Source organism: Chiloscyllium punctatum, unplaced genomic scaffold, assembly GCF_047496795.1.
Source record: "Chiloscyllium punctatum isolate Juve2018m unplaced genomic scaffold, sChiPun1.3 scaffold_255, whole genome shotgun sequence".
Lineage (NCBI taxonomy): Eukaryota > Metazoa > Chordata > Chondrichthyes > Orectolobiformes > Hemiscylliidae > Chiloscyllium > Chiloscyllium punctatum.
The window spans coordinates 12,208-34,276 of record NW_027309989.1 but is presented as its reverse complement, the minus strand read 5'-3'; the positions used below and the strand labels follow the sequence as shown (position 1 = coordinate 34,276).

Sequence of the window (22,069 nt, the reverse complement as noted above, 5' to 3'; positions counted from 1 at the left end):
CCTTCACAACTCCCTCTGGCAGCTCATTCCATAAACGCACCACTGTCGCAGGAAAATGTTGCCCCTCAGGTACTTTTTATATCTTTCCCCTCTCACGCTAAATCTATACCCTCTAGTTCTAGACTCCCCCACTCCAGTGAAAATACCTTGTCTATCTATCCAGTCCATGCTCATGATTTTATAAACCTCTGAGATCACTCCTTAGACTCTGACACTGCAGGGAAAACAGCCCCAGCCTGTACAGCCTCTCCCTATATCTCAAACCCTCCAACTCTGGCAATATCCTTATAAATCTTTTGTGAACCTTTCAAGTTACACAACATCCTTGTGATAGGTGGAGAACAGAATTGAGCACAATATTGCAAGAGTGGCCAAACCAATGTCCTCAACAGCTGCCACGTGACTTCCCAACTTTCTTACTCTGACCAATAAAGGAAATCATACCGAACACCTTCACTATCCTATCTACCTGCGCCTCTACTTTCAAGGAGCTATGAACCTGCACAACAAGGTCTCTTTGTTCAGCAACACTCCCCAGTACCTAACCATGATGTGTATCAGTCCTGCTAAGCTTTGTTTTTCCAAAATGCAGCACCTCGCACTTATCTGAATTAAACTCCATCTGCCACTCCTCAGCCCATTTGCCCATCTGATCAAAATCCCATTGAAATCTGAGGTAACCTTCTTCACTGTCCACTACACCTCCAATTTTGGTGCCATCTACAAACTTACTAACTGTACCTCCTGTGTTCACATCCAAATCATTTATATAAATGATGAGAAGTAGTGGACCCAGCACCAATCCTTGTGGCATTCCACTAGTCACAGGCCTCCAATCTGAAAAATAATCATCCATCACCACCACCCTCTGTCTTCTGCCTCTGAGCCAGTTCTATATCCAAATGGCTACTTCCGTGAGACCTAACCTTGCTAACCAGTCTCCCATGGGGAACCTTGTCGAACGCCTTACTGAAGTCCATATAGATCACATCTACTACTCTTCTCTCATCAATCCTCTTTGTTACTTCTTAAAAACCAGATCAAGTACGTGACATGATTTCCCATGCAGAAAGTTATGCTGACTATCCCTAATCAGTCCGTGCTTTTCCAAATACACGCAAATCCTGTCGCTTAGGGCTCCCTCCAACACCGAGTCGAGCACAGCGTCTGTAGTTCCCGAGCTTGTCCAAACCACCTTCGTTAAATAGTAGCACCATATTAACCAACTCGCAGTCTTCTGGCATCTCAGCTATGACTATCAATAATACAAAAATCTCAGCAAGAGGCCCAGAAATCACTTCCCTTGCTTCCTACAGAATTTTTGGATATACCTGATCAAAGCCTGGAGATTGATCCACCTTTATGCGTTTCCAGACATCCAGTACTCTGTAGTATGGACAATTTTCAAGATGTCACCATTTATTTCCCCACATTCCACATCTCCCATGTCCTTCTCCACAGTAAATACTGATGCAAAATATTGCATCTTGATAAAACAAACGAGGGCAGGACTTACACTAATTGAAAGTAAGGCTTTGAGTAGTGATATGGAACAAAGAGACCGAGGAGTTCAGGTTTTCTTAGTCTGTGTCACATGTAGACAGGGTGGTTAAGAAGGTGGTTAGCACACTTACCTTCATTGCTCAGACCGCTGAGTACCGGAGTTGGGAATTTAGGTTGAGGCTGTACAGGATGTTGGGGAGGCCTCTTTTGGAATACTGTGTCCAGTTCTGGTTGTGCTGTTATAGGAAGGATATTATTAAATTGGAGCGGATTCGGAAGAGATTAACCGGGATGTTGCCATGAATGGAGGGATTGTGTCACAAGGAGAAACTGGATAGGCTGGGATGTTTTTTCACTAGAGCGTAGGAGGTTGATGGATGACCTTAGAGGTTTATAAAACCATGAAGCGTGTAGACAAGGTGAATGGCCGGCGGGGGGGAACTCAAGACCTGGGTGCATACAATTTGAAAATAGATGAGAAAGGTTTAAAGTAAATTATGGATTTGTTTTTACTTTTACATGTGTGAAGTGAACTCCCAGAAAAAGAGGCAGCTGTGAATACAATTACAATGTTTAAAAGACATTTAGACAAGTCCATAAATAGGAAATGTTTGGATGAATGTGGACCAAGCGGAGGGAGGGGCGATTAGATTAGTTGGGAATTATGGTCGACACGGACTGGTTTAACCACAGGGTCTGTCTCTGTTCTGTATCACTTTATGACTAACTCTCGCTATCTCTGTGAATTCCTCCATCCTCACAATTCCCCAGATCACGGTCACCTCATCCAGATTAAACTCTTCCTTATCTCTAGAAATCCTCTCTAGCCTCAGAACCATCACTATCTCTGGTATCACAAACATCTCAATCTCTGTAACATCCTCCAATCTCCTCCTGTCTCATCAGCCTCAAGATCTCTAATCTTGACAACCCCCACAAATCTGTCCTTCTCCACAGTAAACACTGATGCCCCTTGTTTAGTATCCCCCCCAACAACCCAATCTCCTGCGTCTTCACACATAGGCTGCCTTGCTGATCTTTGAGGTGGCCTATTCTCTCTCGAGTGACCCATTTGCTCTTAATGTATTTCTAAAAACCCTTTCCCTATTCACCAAAGCGGTCTCCTGTCCCCTTTTTGCCTTACTGATTTTACTCTTAAGTGTACTCCTCTTGCCTTTATACTCAAAGGATGTTTGTGATTTTTGGATTGGAATAAATGCGAAATATTACATCTTGATAAAACAAACGAGGGCAGGACTTACACTGATTAAAAGTTGGGCCTCGGATAGTGATATGGAACAAAGAGACCGAGGGGTTCAGGTCTTTGAACGATGTGACACATGCAGACAGGGTGGTTCAGAAGGGCTTTAGCACATCTTCCTTCATTGCTCAGATCTTTGAATATAGGAGTTGGGACGTTATGTTGAGGTTGTACAGGATGTTGGGGAGGCCTCTTCTGGAATACTGTGTCTAGTTCTGGTTGTGTTGTTATAGGAAGGATATTATTAAATTGGAGCAGGTTCAGAATAGATTTACCAGGATGGTGATGGGAATGGATGGTTTGAGTTATAAGCAGAGTCTGGATAGGCTGGGTCCTTTTACACTGGAGCACAGGAGGCTGAGGGGTGACCTTATTAGAGGTTTATAAAATCCTGAAGAGTTTCAGTAATGTGAACATCAGGTGCCCTTTCCAGGAGGGGGCGTGATTCAAGACTGGGGACATCCTTTTCTCACGTTAAAAAGTAAGGCTTTTAAAAGAAGTTCCGGATTTTATTTTTTGTTTTTGCACAAAGTGTGTTTCACATGTGGAACAAACTTGCAGAGGACGTGGTAGCTGTGAATACAATTACAATTTCAGGATGGCACAGTGGCTCAACGGTTAGCACTGCTTTCTCTCAGTGCCAGGGACACAGGCTCAATTCCTGTATTGGGTGACTGTCCATGTGGAGTTTGCATATTCTTCCCCATGTCAGAGTGGGTTCCTCCAGGTGCTGCCGTTTCCTCCCACAATCCACAAATGTACAGGGTAGGAGAACTGGCCGTGCTCAATTGCCTATAGTGTTCAGGAATGATTGGGTTGAGTGAATTAGTCGGGGTAAATGTAGAGCAAAAGGGTAGGGGAATGGAATTCTAATAGGAATAAAAAAACATTTGGAACCGTATATCAATAGGGAATGCTAGGATGGACTTGGACCAAGTGGAGGCAGGTGCGATTAGTTCAGTTCGAATTTATGGTCGACACGGACTGGTTGGACCACAGGGTCTGTGTCGATGATGTGTAACTTTATGACTCGTTATCTCTGTAAATTCCTCTATGTTTGGAACTCTCCCTATCAGTGCCACCTCATCCAGCCTTACAAATCTTCCTCATCTCTATAATTCCACTCCAGCCTCAAAATCAAAAAAACCTCTATCACAAATATCTCTATCTCTGTAACATCCTCCATCCTCACAATCCTTTCCAACTTGCATCTCCTCCAGCTTCATTGTCCTCCCCATATCTAATCCCCTCCAGTCTCTCAAAGCTCTGCTATATGTGCCTTTCGTTATTTCCAGCTTTCAGGATGCCCAATGTTTATTTCTCACTTGATAATGGCCCTTTACAATTCCTGCGCTGAGCTTCTGAATTTCCTCTTAAACCTCTGCGTCTCACTTTCCTCCCAAGAAAATCGACCAATCATGTGTCATCTATTCTAGTATCACCTTTTCTGACCTGATGTCCAATGGAGCCTGTCATATTCCTATAATAAACATCTCAGCGGTATACAGAACAGAAAAACGCTCTAGTGGTCCATTGAGTCTGTGAGAAAGAAAACTACCACCGAACTATCCTCATCTATTTTCCAGTACTTGTGGAAAAGTGTCATCCATCATGGCATAGCAAGTGCACACTAAATACATCTCAAATGTTTTGGGGATTTGTGTCTCCCACCCTCACAGACAGTGAGGTTTAGTGCAACTGTTGCTCTATGATGACATCACCCACAGGAACACAGAGCAGCTGGGTCTGTGCAAACCAGAGGTCGCCCACACATTGGGAAGAATGGCAGGGTCCCTGAGAGGGTGAATAGGACAGTTACCAGGATGGTTCAAGGAATGGGGGATTTTAGTTGCAGGGATTTGGGTGTTGTTAATACATATCAAGAATATCCATCTATAATAGATGGACTCTCGTTCTCAACCTCTCCCCTTGCCTGGGCTGTCCTAACATTCATGTTAAACCACCACCAGACATCTCTCCCTAATTAGAGAGAAGCCCTATGGTCTGGTAGGACAATACTGACTTTACCTTTCACACAGTGATGTCACTGTGCATCGGGGGTGGAGAGAGGGAATGCTGAAGGTGGTGGATGGGACATCACTGAGGCACAGTGCTTTGTCCTGGAGGATGTTCGCTTTCTTTAATACTGTTGAGGGCTGCACCGATGCAGGCAAGTGTAGAATGTTCCAAGACGATCCTGATGTGTGCCTTATAGACAACAAACAGACATTGGGGAATCAGGGGTTTGGGAAAACTGAGATTGTTCTCCTTGTAGCAAAGGAAATTGAGGGGAGCTGAGAGACAAGTGTCTGCAAAACATATACATCAGGATGTTCAACCTTACAGTCATCAACTCATCGTACAAGGATTACTGGACACATATTGAAGATTTCGGGGAGATCTATTGACAGGGTGGTTTGTTTCAAAGGAGAATTTTTACGCAGAAAATGGATTTGAGCTGGAAGAATATACTCACATACCGTGCAAATATCCAGGTCCTGATGAATGGAGTAATTCAACCAGAGTTTGGTGTTACAATTACTGAGATTCCCATCTGAATATCCACCTGTAGTATCCTGTAAAACAAGTTTATAAAATCTGTCTCTGTCAGGTCAGGTTAGAAACTCACACCCTCCTCTCCTCCTGGGCCAGGATGACTGTACACATTACCCCTTGTGGAGACCAGTAGTCAGTTCAGGGGGAAATCTATGTGGGTTTCTATGAGTTTCCAACTTGGGACTTCATGTGACTGAACAGGGCAGATCTTTGCCACATGGGACAGAATGTTCCAAGAGTCAGTGAGATGTGGAGAGCAGGATTTCCTTCATTTTCCTTCCTTCTGTGCTGCCGCTATGCCTCATCAATAAGATATGGGGGGGGGGGGGGTTGCGGGGAGGTGAAAGGCTCATGCAGCTTGATGGGCAAGTTGTCTCCATTCTGACCAATGGGCAGCAAGATCCTCCCAGTCATTCCAAAGAGTCTCTCTGAAAAGACAGCAACTCAGCATGCTTCCCACTGGCCGGTGCTCCCTGGAAAGATTTAGAAGAATGAGGGGGGTATCTCCTGGAAAATGCAGAACAGTAAACTTCTAAAAGGATTATAAATTGTTTACAGACAGAGATTCGTTGGAAAAGTGTACAAGTTGGTAAAAGGAGCATAACTTGGGATAATGTGAATTTGTTTATTTTGGAGGAGGTAATAAATAAACAGAGGACTATTTAAATGGTGGAAACTGTAGAAAGCTGCAACACAAAAGGGACCAGGGGTTAACTGTACAGGAAACACAGAAAGCTAGCACACAGTTACAACAGGTCATCAGGAAGGGGAATGGAATATTGTTCCTGATTTCAGGGGATTTGCAGTAGAAGAGTTTCGAGTATATTCCTGAGAGCCACTTTATATAGTGCGAGTGAGACCACATCTGGAGTAATGAGAGAAGGTTTGGTCCTTTATTTAAGGAAATACATCACTTCATCGGAAGCATTTAGAGAAGATTGACTGGGATGATCGCTGGTTTGCAGGGACTCTCTTTTAAGAAAAGGCTGAAGAAATTGGGACTCGACTCATTGGATTTGGGGGAGAATGAGAGGGGACCTTATTGAAACATATAGGCTTATTAAAGGGTATGACAGGGTAAATACTGAGAGGATGTGTCCCATCAAGAGGGAACCTAGAACCAGACTCTGGGTCAGTTGCAAAATCAAGGGTTTTGTTTTAGATTTGTCAACTTTAATGCAACACAGACATGGGTAAGGGGTTTCAGTAGCAATGGAGCTGGGGTGAGGTGGAGAAAAACAACATTTTAGAGATTGGAATTCCTGGTGTTTGCAATTGTGTCAATGTCTGATCAGAAGATCATCTTGGGGTCAGAATATGAGAGCAATATTGTGAAGAGTGTAGTTCTGCCTCAGGCATTTCCCAGTGAGAGGGAAAGGAATTTGTAATAGCAACTGAAGGCAAGGGGTTTAACCATTGCAGTGTTTCATTGGAGGAAATTGCAGCCAATCGAGTTGTAGGCGTGTGGTAAGCAGTTTGATGACTGAGTAACAGTGGAGCAATGGAGAGGGATGATAGGGAGAGAGAGCTGGGCATTGTCAGTGTACATGTGAAACCAATACGATGTCACCTCCTGGCAGTATGTAGGCGAGATACAGGAGGGGACAAAGATAGATCCTGGATGGACACCACATATGAAGAATTCAGAAAGGGAGAGTGGAGATGGAGCAGGATTTTCCAACAACCTTGAGGTCAAATATACGTTCTTAGCAGAATTGGAGAGAAGGTCATAACCAGAAAAGACAGACAGAACAACGAACAATATTTGTGAATGGGTGAGGGGGAGTGATGAGGAGAAACCAGACTCCAAAACTGCTATTTCTACATCAGTGACATCACCCAACTCCACCCTAGTCTCAGCTCATTTACTGAAATACTCGTCCATTCCTGTGTTATCTCCAGACTTCATTATCCAAACACACTCCTGGCCAGCCTCCCACATTCAACTTCCATGTAATCTCAAGAGTATCTAAAACCCTACTGCCCAAGTGCTCACTTGTACCAAAACTTGTTGATTCATCAAAAGGCTCCTATTAACAAGCAACAATTTATAATTCTCACCCTTGATGTAATTCCTGGCTGTGAACATCCCTGTCTCCCTGCACCACACAACCTGAGAGACCTCGACAACTCAATTTCTTTCAGACTCCCAAAGATGCATTTATTCATTGCTTCACCAGTCTGGCTGTTTCGACACGGTCATGGGAACACAGTCTGGAATTCGCACCCGAACCCTCTCAGACTTGCTTTCCTCAAAACCTGCTTATTTGACAATATTTTTGATCACCTGACCTAATATCCCCATCTGTGGCCTTATGTCAGAAATTCTCAATTTCTGTGAAATTATAAAAATGATAAAAATACAAACTATTGCTGATTTGCACACACATTGTCAACTCTTCACTGTCGCTGAGTGAATAATCTGTAACATCTCTTACCCAAGAACATTGTGGGAGCACCTTCACCACACGAACTGCAGCTGTACAAGGAAGTCAAACATCACCCTCTCCACAGGCAATGGGACTCTGGCATTAATCACTGGTGGCTGTGGACAGAGAAACACAGTTGATATTTCAGGGAGTGCTAAATGCATTACAGGAACTAAGAATGTTGCAGAATTTGATGGTCAGAAATGGAAGGAAAATGCACTCTTTTGTTGAAAAAAAAAGAATTATTCACTGGCAAAGATACTGTGGAAAATTTAGTCCGTTTAGAGAGCAGCACATTGTCAGGGGTTGGGCAGCAGAGGAAAATTAACTTACAAAAGGTCTGTGAAAGTAACAGTAAAACACTAAACAAGCCAAACAGCCTGTGTCCAAAGACTTTAACTCCCCTTCCTTCTCCACCAAGAACATGCAGGTCCTGGGCCTCCTCCACCGCCAAATGCCAGGCATCTGATGCCTGGACGAAGAACGCCTCATCTTCTGTGTTCGGATCCTCCAACCAGATGGGATCAATGTGGATTTCACCAGTTTCCTCATTTCCACTCCCCCTACCTTATCCCAGATCCAGCCTTCCAACTCAGCACCGCCCTCTTGACCCGTCCTACATGTCCATCTTCCTTCCCACTGATCGGCTGCTGCCTGACCTGCTGTGTTTTTCCAGCATCACACTTTTTGACATTGAAAACATCCTGACTCTGACACTGCGTAAATCCTGCCCTCTCACTTCCTGCCAGGGAAGGCTGCGCATGCGTCCCCCTGCAGCTTGCCCCTTACAAAGTCGACGACTACACACGTGTCCCGTGGATCACTGCCCCCAAGAAGGATGGCGTGATCACTCACAATTTCACCATTTTCCGGTTTGCTACAAACACGGGCCTGGGATTTTCAAATTTGTTTTTTCCGATGTGCACTAAGTTCTGTAAAACGTCTCAGCCCATTCCATTAAAATTTCCTTCTCTTCCTGGTCAATAGGTCTTTCCATAACCGTGCCCTGCACCTTCACACATTTCCAATGGCTTGGTCCCAACAACACTGTGCTGCCAGTGAAGCTTATCACGTGGTTGAATATAGCCACGCCCCTCATTCACTCAGATTTGTTGGAGGACCAACCGGCACTGCCTGGTCTTCCAGTCCCGTCTCCATCATCTTATTCGTCCTGCACTGAGATCAATCACCAGAGGCCCATTATGGGCTGGAGCATGCTCAGTGCTTCCTGCTTTTGCTGCTGTTCATCAGGTATAAGAGAGAGAGGGCTCATTCCTGTTTCTCCTAATGTCAGACAATAACAACAACTACCTGCATTGTATGGAGCCTTTCACATTGACAAATCCCGAAAAGTGTTTCACGAATGCTGGAAACGTTGATTAAAGAGAACAACTTTAAGATACATCTTTGAGGAGTTCAGAGGGTGTTAGGAAGGATATTGAAGAGGTTTTATATTTTATGATTAGATTACTTAGACAAACCGCCTAAAGAGCAACCCACTCAGACCCATTCCCCAACATCTAACACTGTGGCAATTTAGCATGGCCAATTCACCTAACCCGCACGTTTTTGGAATGTGGGAGGAAACCAGAGCACACCCACGCAGATACGGGGAGAATGCGCAAACTCCGCACAGACAGTTGCCTGAGGCGGGAATACAACCCGGGTCTCTGGCGCTGTGAGGCAGCAGTGCTAACCACTGTGCCACTATGCCGCCCATCTGCAGCTCTGTCCTCTGCAGCTCCAATCATACAGTGATGTCTGTGGGAAACAGCTTACGACGGAGACAGTTAGTGGCAAACCATAGTTTAGCAACCTCATGTCCTAGCCCCCCCCCCTACCCACACACCAGGCCTCGTTCTCACAGCCTGCCATTACACACTACCTATGGTTAGCCACTAACAGTCTCCATTAACAGCTAGTCGCCCTCCCCCAGCCAGATCGTTATCCACTCCTTTATCCAACCCTTCTTCTCACTCTATCCCCACCTATCCTTTACTCCTTACATCGTCCCCTAAACCCTACCTTCTGCACATAAACTGATCTTTTTTTCTCAGTAATATCTGTTCTGAGGAAGGGACACTGGGTCTGAAACTTTAACTCTGATTTCTCTTCACAGATACTGCCAGACCTGCTGAACTTTTCCAGAACCTCCTGGTTGTTGTTTCTGATTTACATCTTCTGCAGTTCTTTTGGTTTTAATTGACCGGGAGTTTGTCATTCAGGTCCAACAGCCTCTGTCCCAGTCTCTGCTGTCTCTCCCAACCCCAAACAGTGACACTGCACCTGCACAGCTCATGGACAGGTGTTGTCTTGCTGGCCACACCCCTCATTCACTCCCATAGGCTGCAGGACCACACAGCCTCTCCTCCCATTGGTCTGGAGCTGCCGTCAATCAGCGAGGCCCCATTGTGATGAGAGTGGAGGGCTAATCCCTCTCTCTGCCCTGGGATGAGCTTCACCATTCACAGTGAATGGGGCAGTATCACAGAGCACAGGGCCTGGGGGCTATTCAGCCCATTGGGGCTGTACTCTCTCCCTCTGGAGATTCTGCAAATCTGTCCCAATTCCCCTCCTATTTGCCCACAGTCCCCCAAATCTTTCCTTAAAAATTAAAATTCCAATTCTGTTTCAGAATACCTGCTGAATCTGTGTCGTTCAGACTGTTCCAAATGCTCAGAACTTACTGAATACAATAATGTTCATATTTTCACTTTGTATTATTTGCCAATTACTTGACAGTAGTTACTAAACATTATGACAGTGTTAACAATTCCTCTCTCTAGACAAATTCAAGACCTTGGAACCAAATCTGCACCTGGTCAAAATCACTGCTGCACCTTCTCAGCTCCAAGGACAATTATCTGTGCTGCAGCTTGCTTTCCACAAAAGAGGAACGCATCTTAGTTTATTAACGTCATAGACATGTACAGCACAGAAACAGATCTTCGATCCAATTCATCCATGCCAACGAGGAATCCTAAACTACTGGAGTCCCATTTGCCAGCTATCCATCAAAACCCTTCCTGTTCACGTACCCAATCGGATGCCTTTTAAATGTTGTGATTTTTCAGCCTCCACTACTTCATCTGGCAGCTCATTCCATACACACACCACACTCAGCTTGAAAACGTTGCCCTTAGATTACTTTTAAATCGTTGCTCTATCAACCATGTGCTCTAGTTTTGGACCCACCTAACCTCAGGAAAAAGAACCCCAGCTGCTCACCTTATCTATGCCCCTCGTGATTTTATAAATCTCCATGAAGTCACCTCTCAGTCTTGGACTCTCCAGGGAAATTAACCCCAGCCTATTCAGCCTCTCCCTGTAGCCCAAGTCCTCCAAACCTGGCAACGTTTTTCTAAATCTTATCCGAACCTTTTCACGTTTCACAACATCCTTCCCAGAACAGGGAAATTCAAACTGAAAATAGAATACGAGAAGTGGCTTAATCAATGTCTTTTAAATGTTGTAATTGTACTAGCCTCCACCCCTTGCCTTGGCAGCTCACTCCAAACATGCACTGCCCTTAAACTGTCCAACTCTGGCAAAGTCCTTGCAAACATTTCCTGAAAAGTTTCAAGTTTCACAACATCATTCCTGGAACAGGGAGATTGGAACTGAAAACAGAATTCCAGAAGAGCCTTAATCAGTGTCCTGTACAACGACAACATGACAGAGACCATAACAAACGCTGCATTCACTCCCTTGCCTATCTGTGACTCTACTTTCAAGGAACTATGAACCTGCACTCCAAGGTCTCTTTGTTCAGCAAGACTCTCCAGGGCCTTACCAGTAAGTGTATAAGTCCTGCCCTGATTTGCCTTTCCAAAATCCAACATCTAACATTTATCTAAATTGAACTCTATCTGCCATTCCTTGCTCCACTGGCCCATCTGATCAAGATCCTGTTGTATTCTGAACTAACCTTCTTCGCTGTCCACTACACCTCCAATTTTGGTGTCTTGTGTAAAGCTACTAACCATACTTCATATTTACATCCAAGTCATTTATTTAAGGATCCAATATCGATCCTTGTAGCACACTGCTGCTTACAGTCCTCCAGTTCACAAAGCAAATCTCCATCATCACCCTCTGTCTCCTACCATCAAGCCAGTTTCGTACCCAAATGGCTTGTTCTCCCTTCATTCCATGTTATGTAACCTTGCTAACCAATCTGATTTGTGGAACCTTGTTGAATGTCCATATAAACAACGTTCACAGCCTGGTTTAATCAATTTTCTTTGTCACTTCAAAACATTCAGTCAAGTTAGTGAGACACGATTGTGCACGTACAAAGCCACATTGACAACAGGAGAAAGGAGGACTGCAGATGCTGGAGATCAGAGCTGAAAATGTGTTGCTGGAAAAGTGAAGCAGGTCAGGCAGCATCCAAGGAACAGGAGAATTGACGTTTTGAGAAGGGCTGATGCCCGAAACGTCGATTCTCCTGTTCTTTGGATGCTGGCTGACCTGCTGCGCTTTTCCAGCAACACATTTTCAGCTCCACATTGACAACAGTCAATGATTTTTCCTTACTTTTCCAAATAGATGGATATCCTGTCCCTCAGAATCCCTTCCAACAACTTGCCTGCCACTGACTTCAGGCTCACTGTTTTCTTGTTCCATGGCCTCTCCTTACCACCTTTTAAAATAATGACACCTCACCTGTCACTATCAATGATACAAACACCTCAGAAGAGGCACAACAATCACTTCCCTAGATTTCCAGACAGTTCCGGGATACATCTGATCAGGTCCCAGGGCTTTATCCATCTTGATGCGATTCAAGACATCCAGTAACACCTCCACTCTAACATGGATACTTTTCAAGTTCTCTCTGTTTATTTCTACAACCTCTCGAGCTTCCATATCTTTCTCCAGTAAAAAGGACGTGAAATATTCGCATATCTTCCCCACACCCCGGTGGTTCCATAGACAGCCTCGTTAATCTTTAAGGGGTCCTATTCTATGGTCCAGTTCATCTTTTGTCTGTGATATATTTGTTTAATCTCTTTGGATTCTACTTAAACCATTTCCTGAAGCTATTTCATGTCAAACAGCATCAGCAGCAAGCAACAGAGCTAAACGATCCCACAACCAATAGATCAGATCGGAGCTCTGCAGTTCTGCCACACCCATTTGTGAACGGTGATGGACAATTAAACAACTCACTGGAGGAAGCATCACAGATATCCCCACCCTTACTGATGGAGGGGTCTCACACACCCATGCACCAGATAAGATGATAGCATTTGCAGCAATCTTCAGCCAGAAGTGCAAAGTGGGATGATCCATCTTAACCAGTGGTTTCTAACATCACAGATGTGAATTTTAAGCCAGTTTGATTCAGTTTGAATAACATCAAGAAATGGTTAAGTAGTGCAAAGGCTACGGGCCCTACCAATATTCTGGAAATAATACTGATGGTTTGTGCTCCAAAACTTGCCACCCACCAAGCCAAGAACCGCTCCTGCACTGGCATCTACCCATAATGTGAAACATTGCCCAGGAATGTTCAACACAAAAACACAGGGAAATCCAAACCAGCCAATTTCCATCTATCAGTCCACACTCGATCAGCAGTAAAGTGATGGAAGATGTCATCAACAGGGCTACCAAGCAGCAGCTGCTTAGCAACAGCCAGCTGAGTGACACTCATGTTTGGCTCCACCAGGGCCACTCAGCTCCCGATTGTGTTACCGTCCTGATTCACAACCTGACAACTAACTGAATCCCAGAGGCGAGGTGAGGGTGACAGACTAGTCCCACTCCAAGATCACTATTTCTAGCTGATTCTACCCTTGTCTCAGCTCATATACTCTCATCCACCTTGTGTTATCTCCAGACTTCAGTATCCAAACACACTCCTGGCCAGCTTCCCACATTCAATCTCCCTGTAATCTTAAGAAAAACTAAATCTCTGCTGCCCAAGTGCTCCCTCATACCAAAACTTGTTGATGCATCAAAAGGCTCCTATTCATAATCAACAACATAAAGCCACAGAGATGTACAGCATGGAAACAGACCCTTCAATCCAACCCATTCATGCTGACCAGATATTCCAATCCAATCTCCTCTCACCTGCCAGCATCCGGCCCACATCCATCAATTTAAAATTCTCATCCTTGTTTTAATTCCTGGTTGTGATCATCCCTAGCTCGCTGCATCACACACCCTTGAAGACCTCGACAACCCATTCTGTTCGAGACTCCCAATGATCTGTTAATTCATTACTTCACCTGCGTGGCTGCTTTTACAGTTGTCAAAGCAACATTTTCTGAAATTCGCAGCCAAAACCTCACAGGTCTGCTTTCCCCCTTTAAGACATTCCTCAAAGCCTGCTGATTTGGCAATGCTTTTGGTCACCTGACCTAATATCATCAGTCTCTGACCTTATGTCTAAAGTTCCCAATAATATTTTGGTGAAATTATAAGCATGATGATAAAACTACAAATTGTTCTTGATTTGGACATTACCTTCAAATCATCACTATTGCTGTAATGAATACTCTGTAATGTCTCTTACCTAATCACATTGTGGGAGCACCTTCACCACACAAACTGCAGCTGTACAAGAAAGTCAAACATCACCCTCTCCACAGGCAACAGGGCTTTGGCATTAATCACTGGTTTCTGTGGAAGGAGAAACACAGTTGATGTTTCAGGGAGTGCAAAATGGATTACAGGGAATGAAAATGGTGCAGAATTTGATAGTCAGAAATGGAAGGAAAATACACTTGCTTATTGGAAAAATAATTCTTGACTGTTCAAGATATTTCAGAAAAAAATTAATAAACAGCACATGGTCGGGGCTGGGCGGCAGTGAAAAATTAACTTACAAAAATGCCTGTAAAAGTAATCGTAAAATACTAAACAGATCAAAAATACACCCATTGTCAATATCTAGCTTGCTCAGAATCGAACAAAGTGCTCATAAGGGAGCCCAGGGATGAAGCAGAGTTGTATAAGCTGTTATGATCCCACAGTCATAGAGATGTATAGCACCGACACAGACCCTTCGGTTTAACTCATCCATGCCAACCAGATATCCGTACCTAATCTATTCCCATTTGCCAACACTTGCCCCATATCCCTGTAAACGCTTCCTAATCATATCATGTGTCTATTTAGATGCCTTTAACATGTTTTAATTGTACGAGCCTCCACCACTTTCTCTGGCAGCTCATTCCACCCACTGCATGAAAGCGTTTTCCTTTAGGCCCCTTTGAATTTTTGCCCCGTTCACCCTAAAGCAATGTCCTCTACTTTTGGACACCACTACTCCAGGGAAAACACCTTGTTCATTTACCCTGTTCATGCTCCTCATGATTGTATAAACCTCCATAACATCACCGCTCAGCCTATGGCACTCCAGGGAAAACAGCCCCAGCCTTTTATGCCTCATCCTGTAGCTCAAATCCTCCAACCCTAACAACATCCTTGTAAGTCTTTTATGAAACCTTTCAAGTTTCACAGCACCCTTCTGATAGGAGGCAGGCCAGAACTGCACACAATATTCCAAAAGTGGCCTAACGAATGTCCTGTACAGCAACATGACCTCCCACATCCTATATTCAATGCTCTAGCCAATAAAGGAAAATATACTGAACACCTTCTTCATCATCCTATCTACCTGCAACTTGACTTGCAAGGACTATGAATCTGCAGTCCAAGGTCTCTTTGTTCTGCAAACGTTTCCAGGGCCTTGCCATTCAGTGTATAAGTCCTGGGCTAAAAAACGTGTTTCTGGAAAAGCACAGCAGGTCAGGCAGCATCCAAAGATCAGGAGAATCGACATTTCGGACATGAGCCCTTCTTCAGGAATCCTGAAGAAGGGCTCATGCCCGAAATGTCGATTCTCTTGATCTTTGGATGCTGCTTGACCTGCTGTGATTTTCCAGCAACACATTTATCAGCTCTGATCTCCAGCATCTGCAGTCTTCACTTTCCCCTAGTGTATAAGTCCTGCCCTGACTTGCTTTTCCAAAATGCAACACCTCATATTTATCTAAATTAATCCGTATCTGATCAATATCTCACTGTAACCTGAGGTAACCTTCTTCACTATGCACAATACCTCCAATTTTGAATGACCTGCAAACTCAGTTACGACAGCAAGTCATTGAAATGAATGACGAAACAAATCCAGAAATAAATATCCATTTCTCTGAGTTTGAATGTGCTCTGTGCAAATCCTACCCAATGACTCTATACCAGAGAAAGGCTACACATGCGCCTGGCTGCACCTTGCCCCCTACAAAGATGGCGGACACGTGTTTAGTCTAGTTCTGCCCCTCGTTCACTTTGATTGGTTGGAGGACCAACCGCCCGCTAGGTCCTCCAGCTCCGCCCACCGTCCTTTCATTGGTCCGGTGCTGACATCAATCACCCGGGGTCCCTTTGTTGGCTAGAGCATGCGCAGTGCGTCCTGCTTTTGCCGATATGTTGGGTCATGTGATGGGAGAGTTCAGTGAGGGGAAGGATCCCTTTGTGTGAGCTCTGCAGTAGATTTCCTTTATTCATGGAGGGAATTGCCTTCCTACTCATGACTGTACAGCTGTGATTGATGAATCAATGCCATCTGAACCAGTACATAAACACCCCATTTTCACAACATCTGAGATCTTCAGCTGATTGTATCGCGCTCTTCTTTGGAAACAAAACAACATGAAATAGAGCCTCAAGGAATTGGAGCAGGAGTAGGGCATTCATCTCCTCCAACTTGTTCCCCCCATTCTGTCAGATCATGGCTGGGCCAACTCAGACCTCAATACCTCTTTTATGCTTGATCCGCATAGCCCTCAACTGCTCAATATTTCAAAAATCTATCTGCCCTCTTTTAGGATAATTTGAGATAGAATCATAAATTCCCTACTGTGTGGAAACAGGCCCTTCCGCCCAACAAGCCACACTGACCCTCTGAAGAGTAACGCAACCAGATCCATTCCCCTACCACATTTAACTTTCACAATTGTTTGGGCTGGAAAATTCTAGACATTCACTGAGAGAAAAAAATTTTTTACTTTTTTTACAAAACGAATGTTCCCTTATGTAATGTCCCCTGGTTTGAGACTTCACTGGTGCTAGAAGATCTAGTCAACATCTACCCTGTCAAGCTCCTCAGAATCTTGTTTCCATAAGATCACCCCTTATATTATGTGGCTGGCACAGTGGTTAGCACTGATGTCTCACAGTGCCAGAGACCTGGGTTTAATTCCTGCCTCAGGTGACTCTCTGTGTGGAGTTAGCACGTTGTCTCTGTGGGGTTCCTCCGGGTGCTCCAGTATCCTCCCACAATCCAAAAAAAAGTGCAGGTTCGGTGAATTGGCAATGCTAAATTGCCTGTAGTGTTAGGTGAAGGGGTAAATGTAGAGGAATGGGTCTGGGTGGGTTGTGCTTTGGCGGATAGTTGTGGACTTGTTGGGCCAAAGGGCCTGTTTCCACACTCTATGTAATCTGTCGAGATTCTATTGAATAATGACCTAACTTGTTTAGCTATTCTTGATAGGTCAACCTTTACATCCTCGAAGCAGCGAGCTGAATCTTTTTTTGAATGGTCTCCAATACTGGTTTATCCCTTATTAAATATGGGAGCTAACATTGTATACAGTACTCCAAGTGAGGTCTAGGCAACAGCCAGTGTGGTTAACCAATCCTCACTCCATGCAAATACGTCACCCCTGACACAGTGAGCTCCTGTATTATGCAATTAACTTTTATGTAGCACCTTATCATTTGCATTTTTGAAATCCAAATACGGAACATCATTGGATTACCCTTTATCAGCCCTGCTTGTTATCTCCTCAATGAACTGTCGCAAATTTGTCATAGTGTCTCTTTCACAAAACCCAGTCTACCATGTTTAATGATAAGCTTTTCTAAATGCCCTGCTATTTATTACTTTAATATTCGAATCTGCTGTATTACAAAAACATATTAAACTCACTAGTCTATAGTTTCCTGATTTCTGTCTCCCTTCCCTTCTTGAAAAGGTGCATGAATTCACTGGATGCTTCCTGTATCCCCTGATTCTGGAATATTCCAATCGATGCCATGAATATCTCTGCAGTCAGTTGCCTTAAAAATGTTTGATCCAGGCCATTAGGTCCTGTCTGCCTTTAGTCCTATTAGTTGGTCAATACTTTGTCCCTTGTGACAAAGACTGATATAACATTTTTCTACCCATGATTAACTTGCTTATTTGCTACCTTTAGGATGATAACGGTATCCTCCTTCATGAAGATCAATGTAAAATATAGGTTTAAATTATCTGCTGTTTCCTTGTACCCATTGTCAATTCCACACTCAGAACCTCCAAGGGTTCGATGCTGACTTTAGATACTCAATTTTTATATACCTGTACAACTCTTGCCATTCATTTTTGTTTCTTGTCAATTTAATTACATGATCAGTTTTCTCCCTTTTTAGTCATCCGCGGCTATGTCATTCTTTTCCTTGTGGGTACTGCTCTTGACTGCCTTTGTTGCCCACGGGTGGTTCACCTTTCTCTTCGAGTTCTCCTTTTTGCTTCAAATTAACTTTTGCTAAGAATTCTGTAAAACAAATCTCATCATATTACAGTGACTGAGCATGTGATTTTTTTACACATTGGATGCCTTAATGTCCTCATTGGGTTTTCCTGTTTCAAAGAAGATCTGAGATGATCTGCAAAGGAGGTGGCAGCTGATTCACTGTTAATTTCCAAAATTAATTTGAATAGTTGCAAAAAGAAATTATTTGTATTACTGTGAGAGCAGGGATCTAGCCAAATACCTATTTTAAAAAGGTGGCACAGTTGTGATGGGTTGAAGAGGGGCCTCTGATTTCAAAAGCACAATGTGATCCAAGTTGTCTTCTAATCTGTGCTGTACTAATTCTTTCTGATTGAGATGACTGGGTTGGCATGTGCGCAGTTTGTAGCAGGATCTCTGACTGCCACAAACCGATCTGGGGGAACAGCTCCTGTGTCAGTGACAGTGCTGTTGGACTAATAGAGGCAACAACATTCAGACTTCACGAAGCAACTGCGAACCAGGGCTGCAAACCCACAATCCGAAGAACTGCAGGTTAGGTGAATTGGTCATGCTAAATTGCCATAGTTTCAGTGCATTAATCAGGGGTAAACATTGAGGAATAGGTTTGGTTGGGATACTCGTTGCAGGGTTGGTGTGGATTTGTTGGGCTGAAGGGTGTGTTTCCACAACGTAGGGATTCCTTGCTATGAGTAATTTTGGGGATCTAACAGAATCCTGGTATTCAGAGGGTTCTCTGTTAGTTAAAATAGTATTGCACACTCAGCTTATGTTACCTTCTGAAGCAGTTTGAGGTAGACTGCTCTGTGCAATTTTACAGAACAGATGCTCTGGAACCAATCATGGAACAGCTATTTTAGACCTGATAATATGATTGATTAATGAGCTCAAAGTAAAAGACCTTTTTGGTAAGATGCAATGCAGCATGATAGAATTTAGCTTTAGGGTGAGGAATTTGGTTCTTCAACTAGTATCTAAACTTAAAGGCAGTCACAAGGGGAGAAGGTAGTAGTTCGCTAAACTGGAATGGGACTATAGTTAGAATGTTAAAGCAGAAGAATATATTCAGTTATTTTATTATTCTCAACAATATATATTAACTTGTAAAAGAAATGCACGATGAGCAGCGGTGCATAGCTGAGGGAATTATGAGTGACATCAAATTGAAAGAAAAGATGTACAAAACTGCAAAGATGATGGGAGACCAGAAGGTTTAAAAACTTCAAACTATCGAAAGATGAACAAAACAACAGATGGAAGATATTTTGTCCCTTGTCAGAGAGACTGTTGTAACATCTTTGATCCCATTAATACCTTGGTTATTTCCCAGCATTAGGATGGTCACAGTATCATCCGGATTAGTAAGATAATTGGGCAAATTAACCCATCAGTTACTCAGCCTAAAACACAGTGCTCTTGTGATGCTGTGGTAGTGTCTCCAACTTTGAGCCAGAAGGCCTGGAACTGTCCCACCTGCTCCAGAGGTGTCATAATGCATTGAAATAGATTGATTGCGAAAGCAATACTGAGATAAACTTCAGTCGTTGAATGGACAATGTTGATGGTCTCTGGAAATTCCAAACATGACTGTTTTGTATCCTCACCTGAGGCCTGATCTCAATTAATCTGCCTCATTTAAATGGAATTGCCTTTTCTTGTGTTGAATATAATTGAAGTCTGTCCTGTCTGCATGCCCCCTTGTGCAAAACATGTTGCAATCTGTCAAAGAACAAGATTGAAAACTCAGATCAGTTGATAGCCTGTTCAAGGGCTTAAACCAGTGGCCTTTTCCACTGGGACAGTAGGCGCTACAGAATTGATCCCATTTCCCATTAAACTGAGACAGGTGGTGGTGAGCTTGCTGGAATGTCTTTCACTGAAACATTTTTGAATTAAAATGAATTACTTTGGTTGTGGTGCAATTGAATTTAGAGATTTAGCGGGGAGTATCGACTGTTATCTCTTTGTTTGTTTCATCGCAGAAGGAATGAGACCAGCCCAACGCCAGCCAAAACTGCGGAGAAACTGCCAGATATTAAAATGCGTAACTCTGCTTCATTAGCCAGTCTGACTGAGTCATCCAGACTCAACGATCATAACTGGAGGTGGGCTTTTTGTGTTCACTGTGGATGCTTTTACAGAGTTCAAAATTAATACATAACATATTTCTTGAAAACTGAAAGCAACAAATATTGAAGATCACAGGAGGGAGCCGATGGCTGAGTGGTATTACTGCTAGACTGTTTATCCAAAGATGCAGGTTGCATTCTGGAGAACCAGGTTCGAATTGTGTCACAGGAAATGGTGGCATTTGAATTCCGTGAATATCTGGAATTAAGAATCTCATGACCATGAATCCTTTGTCGGGTGACGGAAAACCCATCTGGTTCACTAACATGATTGAAGTAAGAAGCTACCATCCTTACTGAGTTTGTCCTACATGTGACTCCAGACACACAGCAATGAGCTTGACTTTTAACTGCCCATTGGGCAATTAGGGATAAACAATGAATGCTGCTGAGCCAATGACACTCTCATCCCATGAACTTCCTTTTAAAAGAAAAATCATTGGAGAGACCAAGCTGACATTTTGCGTCCAGATGACTCTTCATCTGATCTCTGATCGAGTCATCGAGACACATCGTTCGCTTGCTTGGTCTCCATGGATGCTTTCTGACCTGCTGTCAGCTCCAGCATTTGCTGTTTTCAGTACAGGTTCCACCATCTGTAGTAATTTCCTTCTATACTTCTTCATTATGTTGTTTATTAAATGTCCACTAAATTGCAGCTACTACTTAACACATTACCTACAGAGTACTGTGGCCCTGGTGTCTAAAGCCTCCATTAACTTGTTCAATTACACCATAGTTTAGGACAATTGCAAAATACCACTGTGGCTGAAAAGAATAAAATCATAGACATCAACATGGAAATGAACCCTTCGGTCCAACTCATCCATGTCAACCAAATTTCCCAAACTATGCCAGTGCGGTTTGCCTGCATTTGGCTCATATTCCTCAACCTTTCCTATTCATGTACCTCTCCAAATGTCTTTTAAATGTTGTAACTGTACTTGCATCTACCACTTCCTCTGGCCGTTCATCCCGTGTCCCAACCAATCTCTTTGTGAAAAAGTTAACAACTGTTAGTTTCACTGTAGACTATGGTGTGTAAATCACTGGGGATGATTGTTCGTTCAGGACCACCCCTGTCTGAGCACAGCTTGAATGTAGCTTGGGCCTCCTTGTGGGTTACCACATGCTGCTCAAGGCTTTGTATTTGCGCAGCGCAGCTGTCTATGGGTAAGGGTGTTGTGGAAGGAAGGAGGAGGCATTAAGGATTTAATAAATTTATGGAATGTGGGTGTCACTGGCTGTGCGAACATTTATTCCCTCATTCTAATGCCCTTGAGAAGGTGATTGTGAGCTCCCTTTTTGAATCACTGCAGTCCGTGTGGGTTGTAGACCTATTGGTAGTGCTGTTGGGAGGGAATTCCAGAATTTTGGCTCAATGACACTTCAGGACTGCTGAAAGATTTTCAACTCCAGATGGTAGTGGCTTGGAAGGGAACCTGCAGGAGATGATGTTCCCATGAAACTGCTGCCCTTTTCCTTTTATTTGGTATTGGTCATAGGTTTGGAAGATGCTATTGAAGTGTTATGAATTGATGTAATGTATCTTGTAGATAGTACATAGTGCTGCTCTGGGCATCAGTGGAGGAGGGAGTGAATGTGGTGCCAATCAAGCAGTCTCCTTTTTCCTGACACTGTCAAGCTTCTTGAGTG

At 43.6% G+C, this 22,069-nt stretch overlaps 1 long non-coding RNA gene across 1 annotated transcript; it reads right to left on the bottom strand.

The window, feature by feature from the left end:
* Positions 1 to 5,288: 5,288 nt before the first annotated feature.
* On the bottom strand, positions 5,289 to 14,389 carry LOC140472191 (uncharacterized). Its single transcript, XR_011957461.1, has 3 exons — positions 14,279 to 14,389; positions 7,759 to 7,865; positions 5,289 to 5,340 (listed from the first exon to the last, which is right to left on the bottom strand). It is a non-coding gene; the product is annotated as an uncharacterized lncRNA (long non-coding RNA).
* Between the last annotated feature and the right edge of the window lie 7,680 nt (positions 14,390 to 22,069).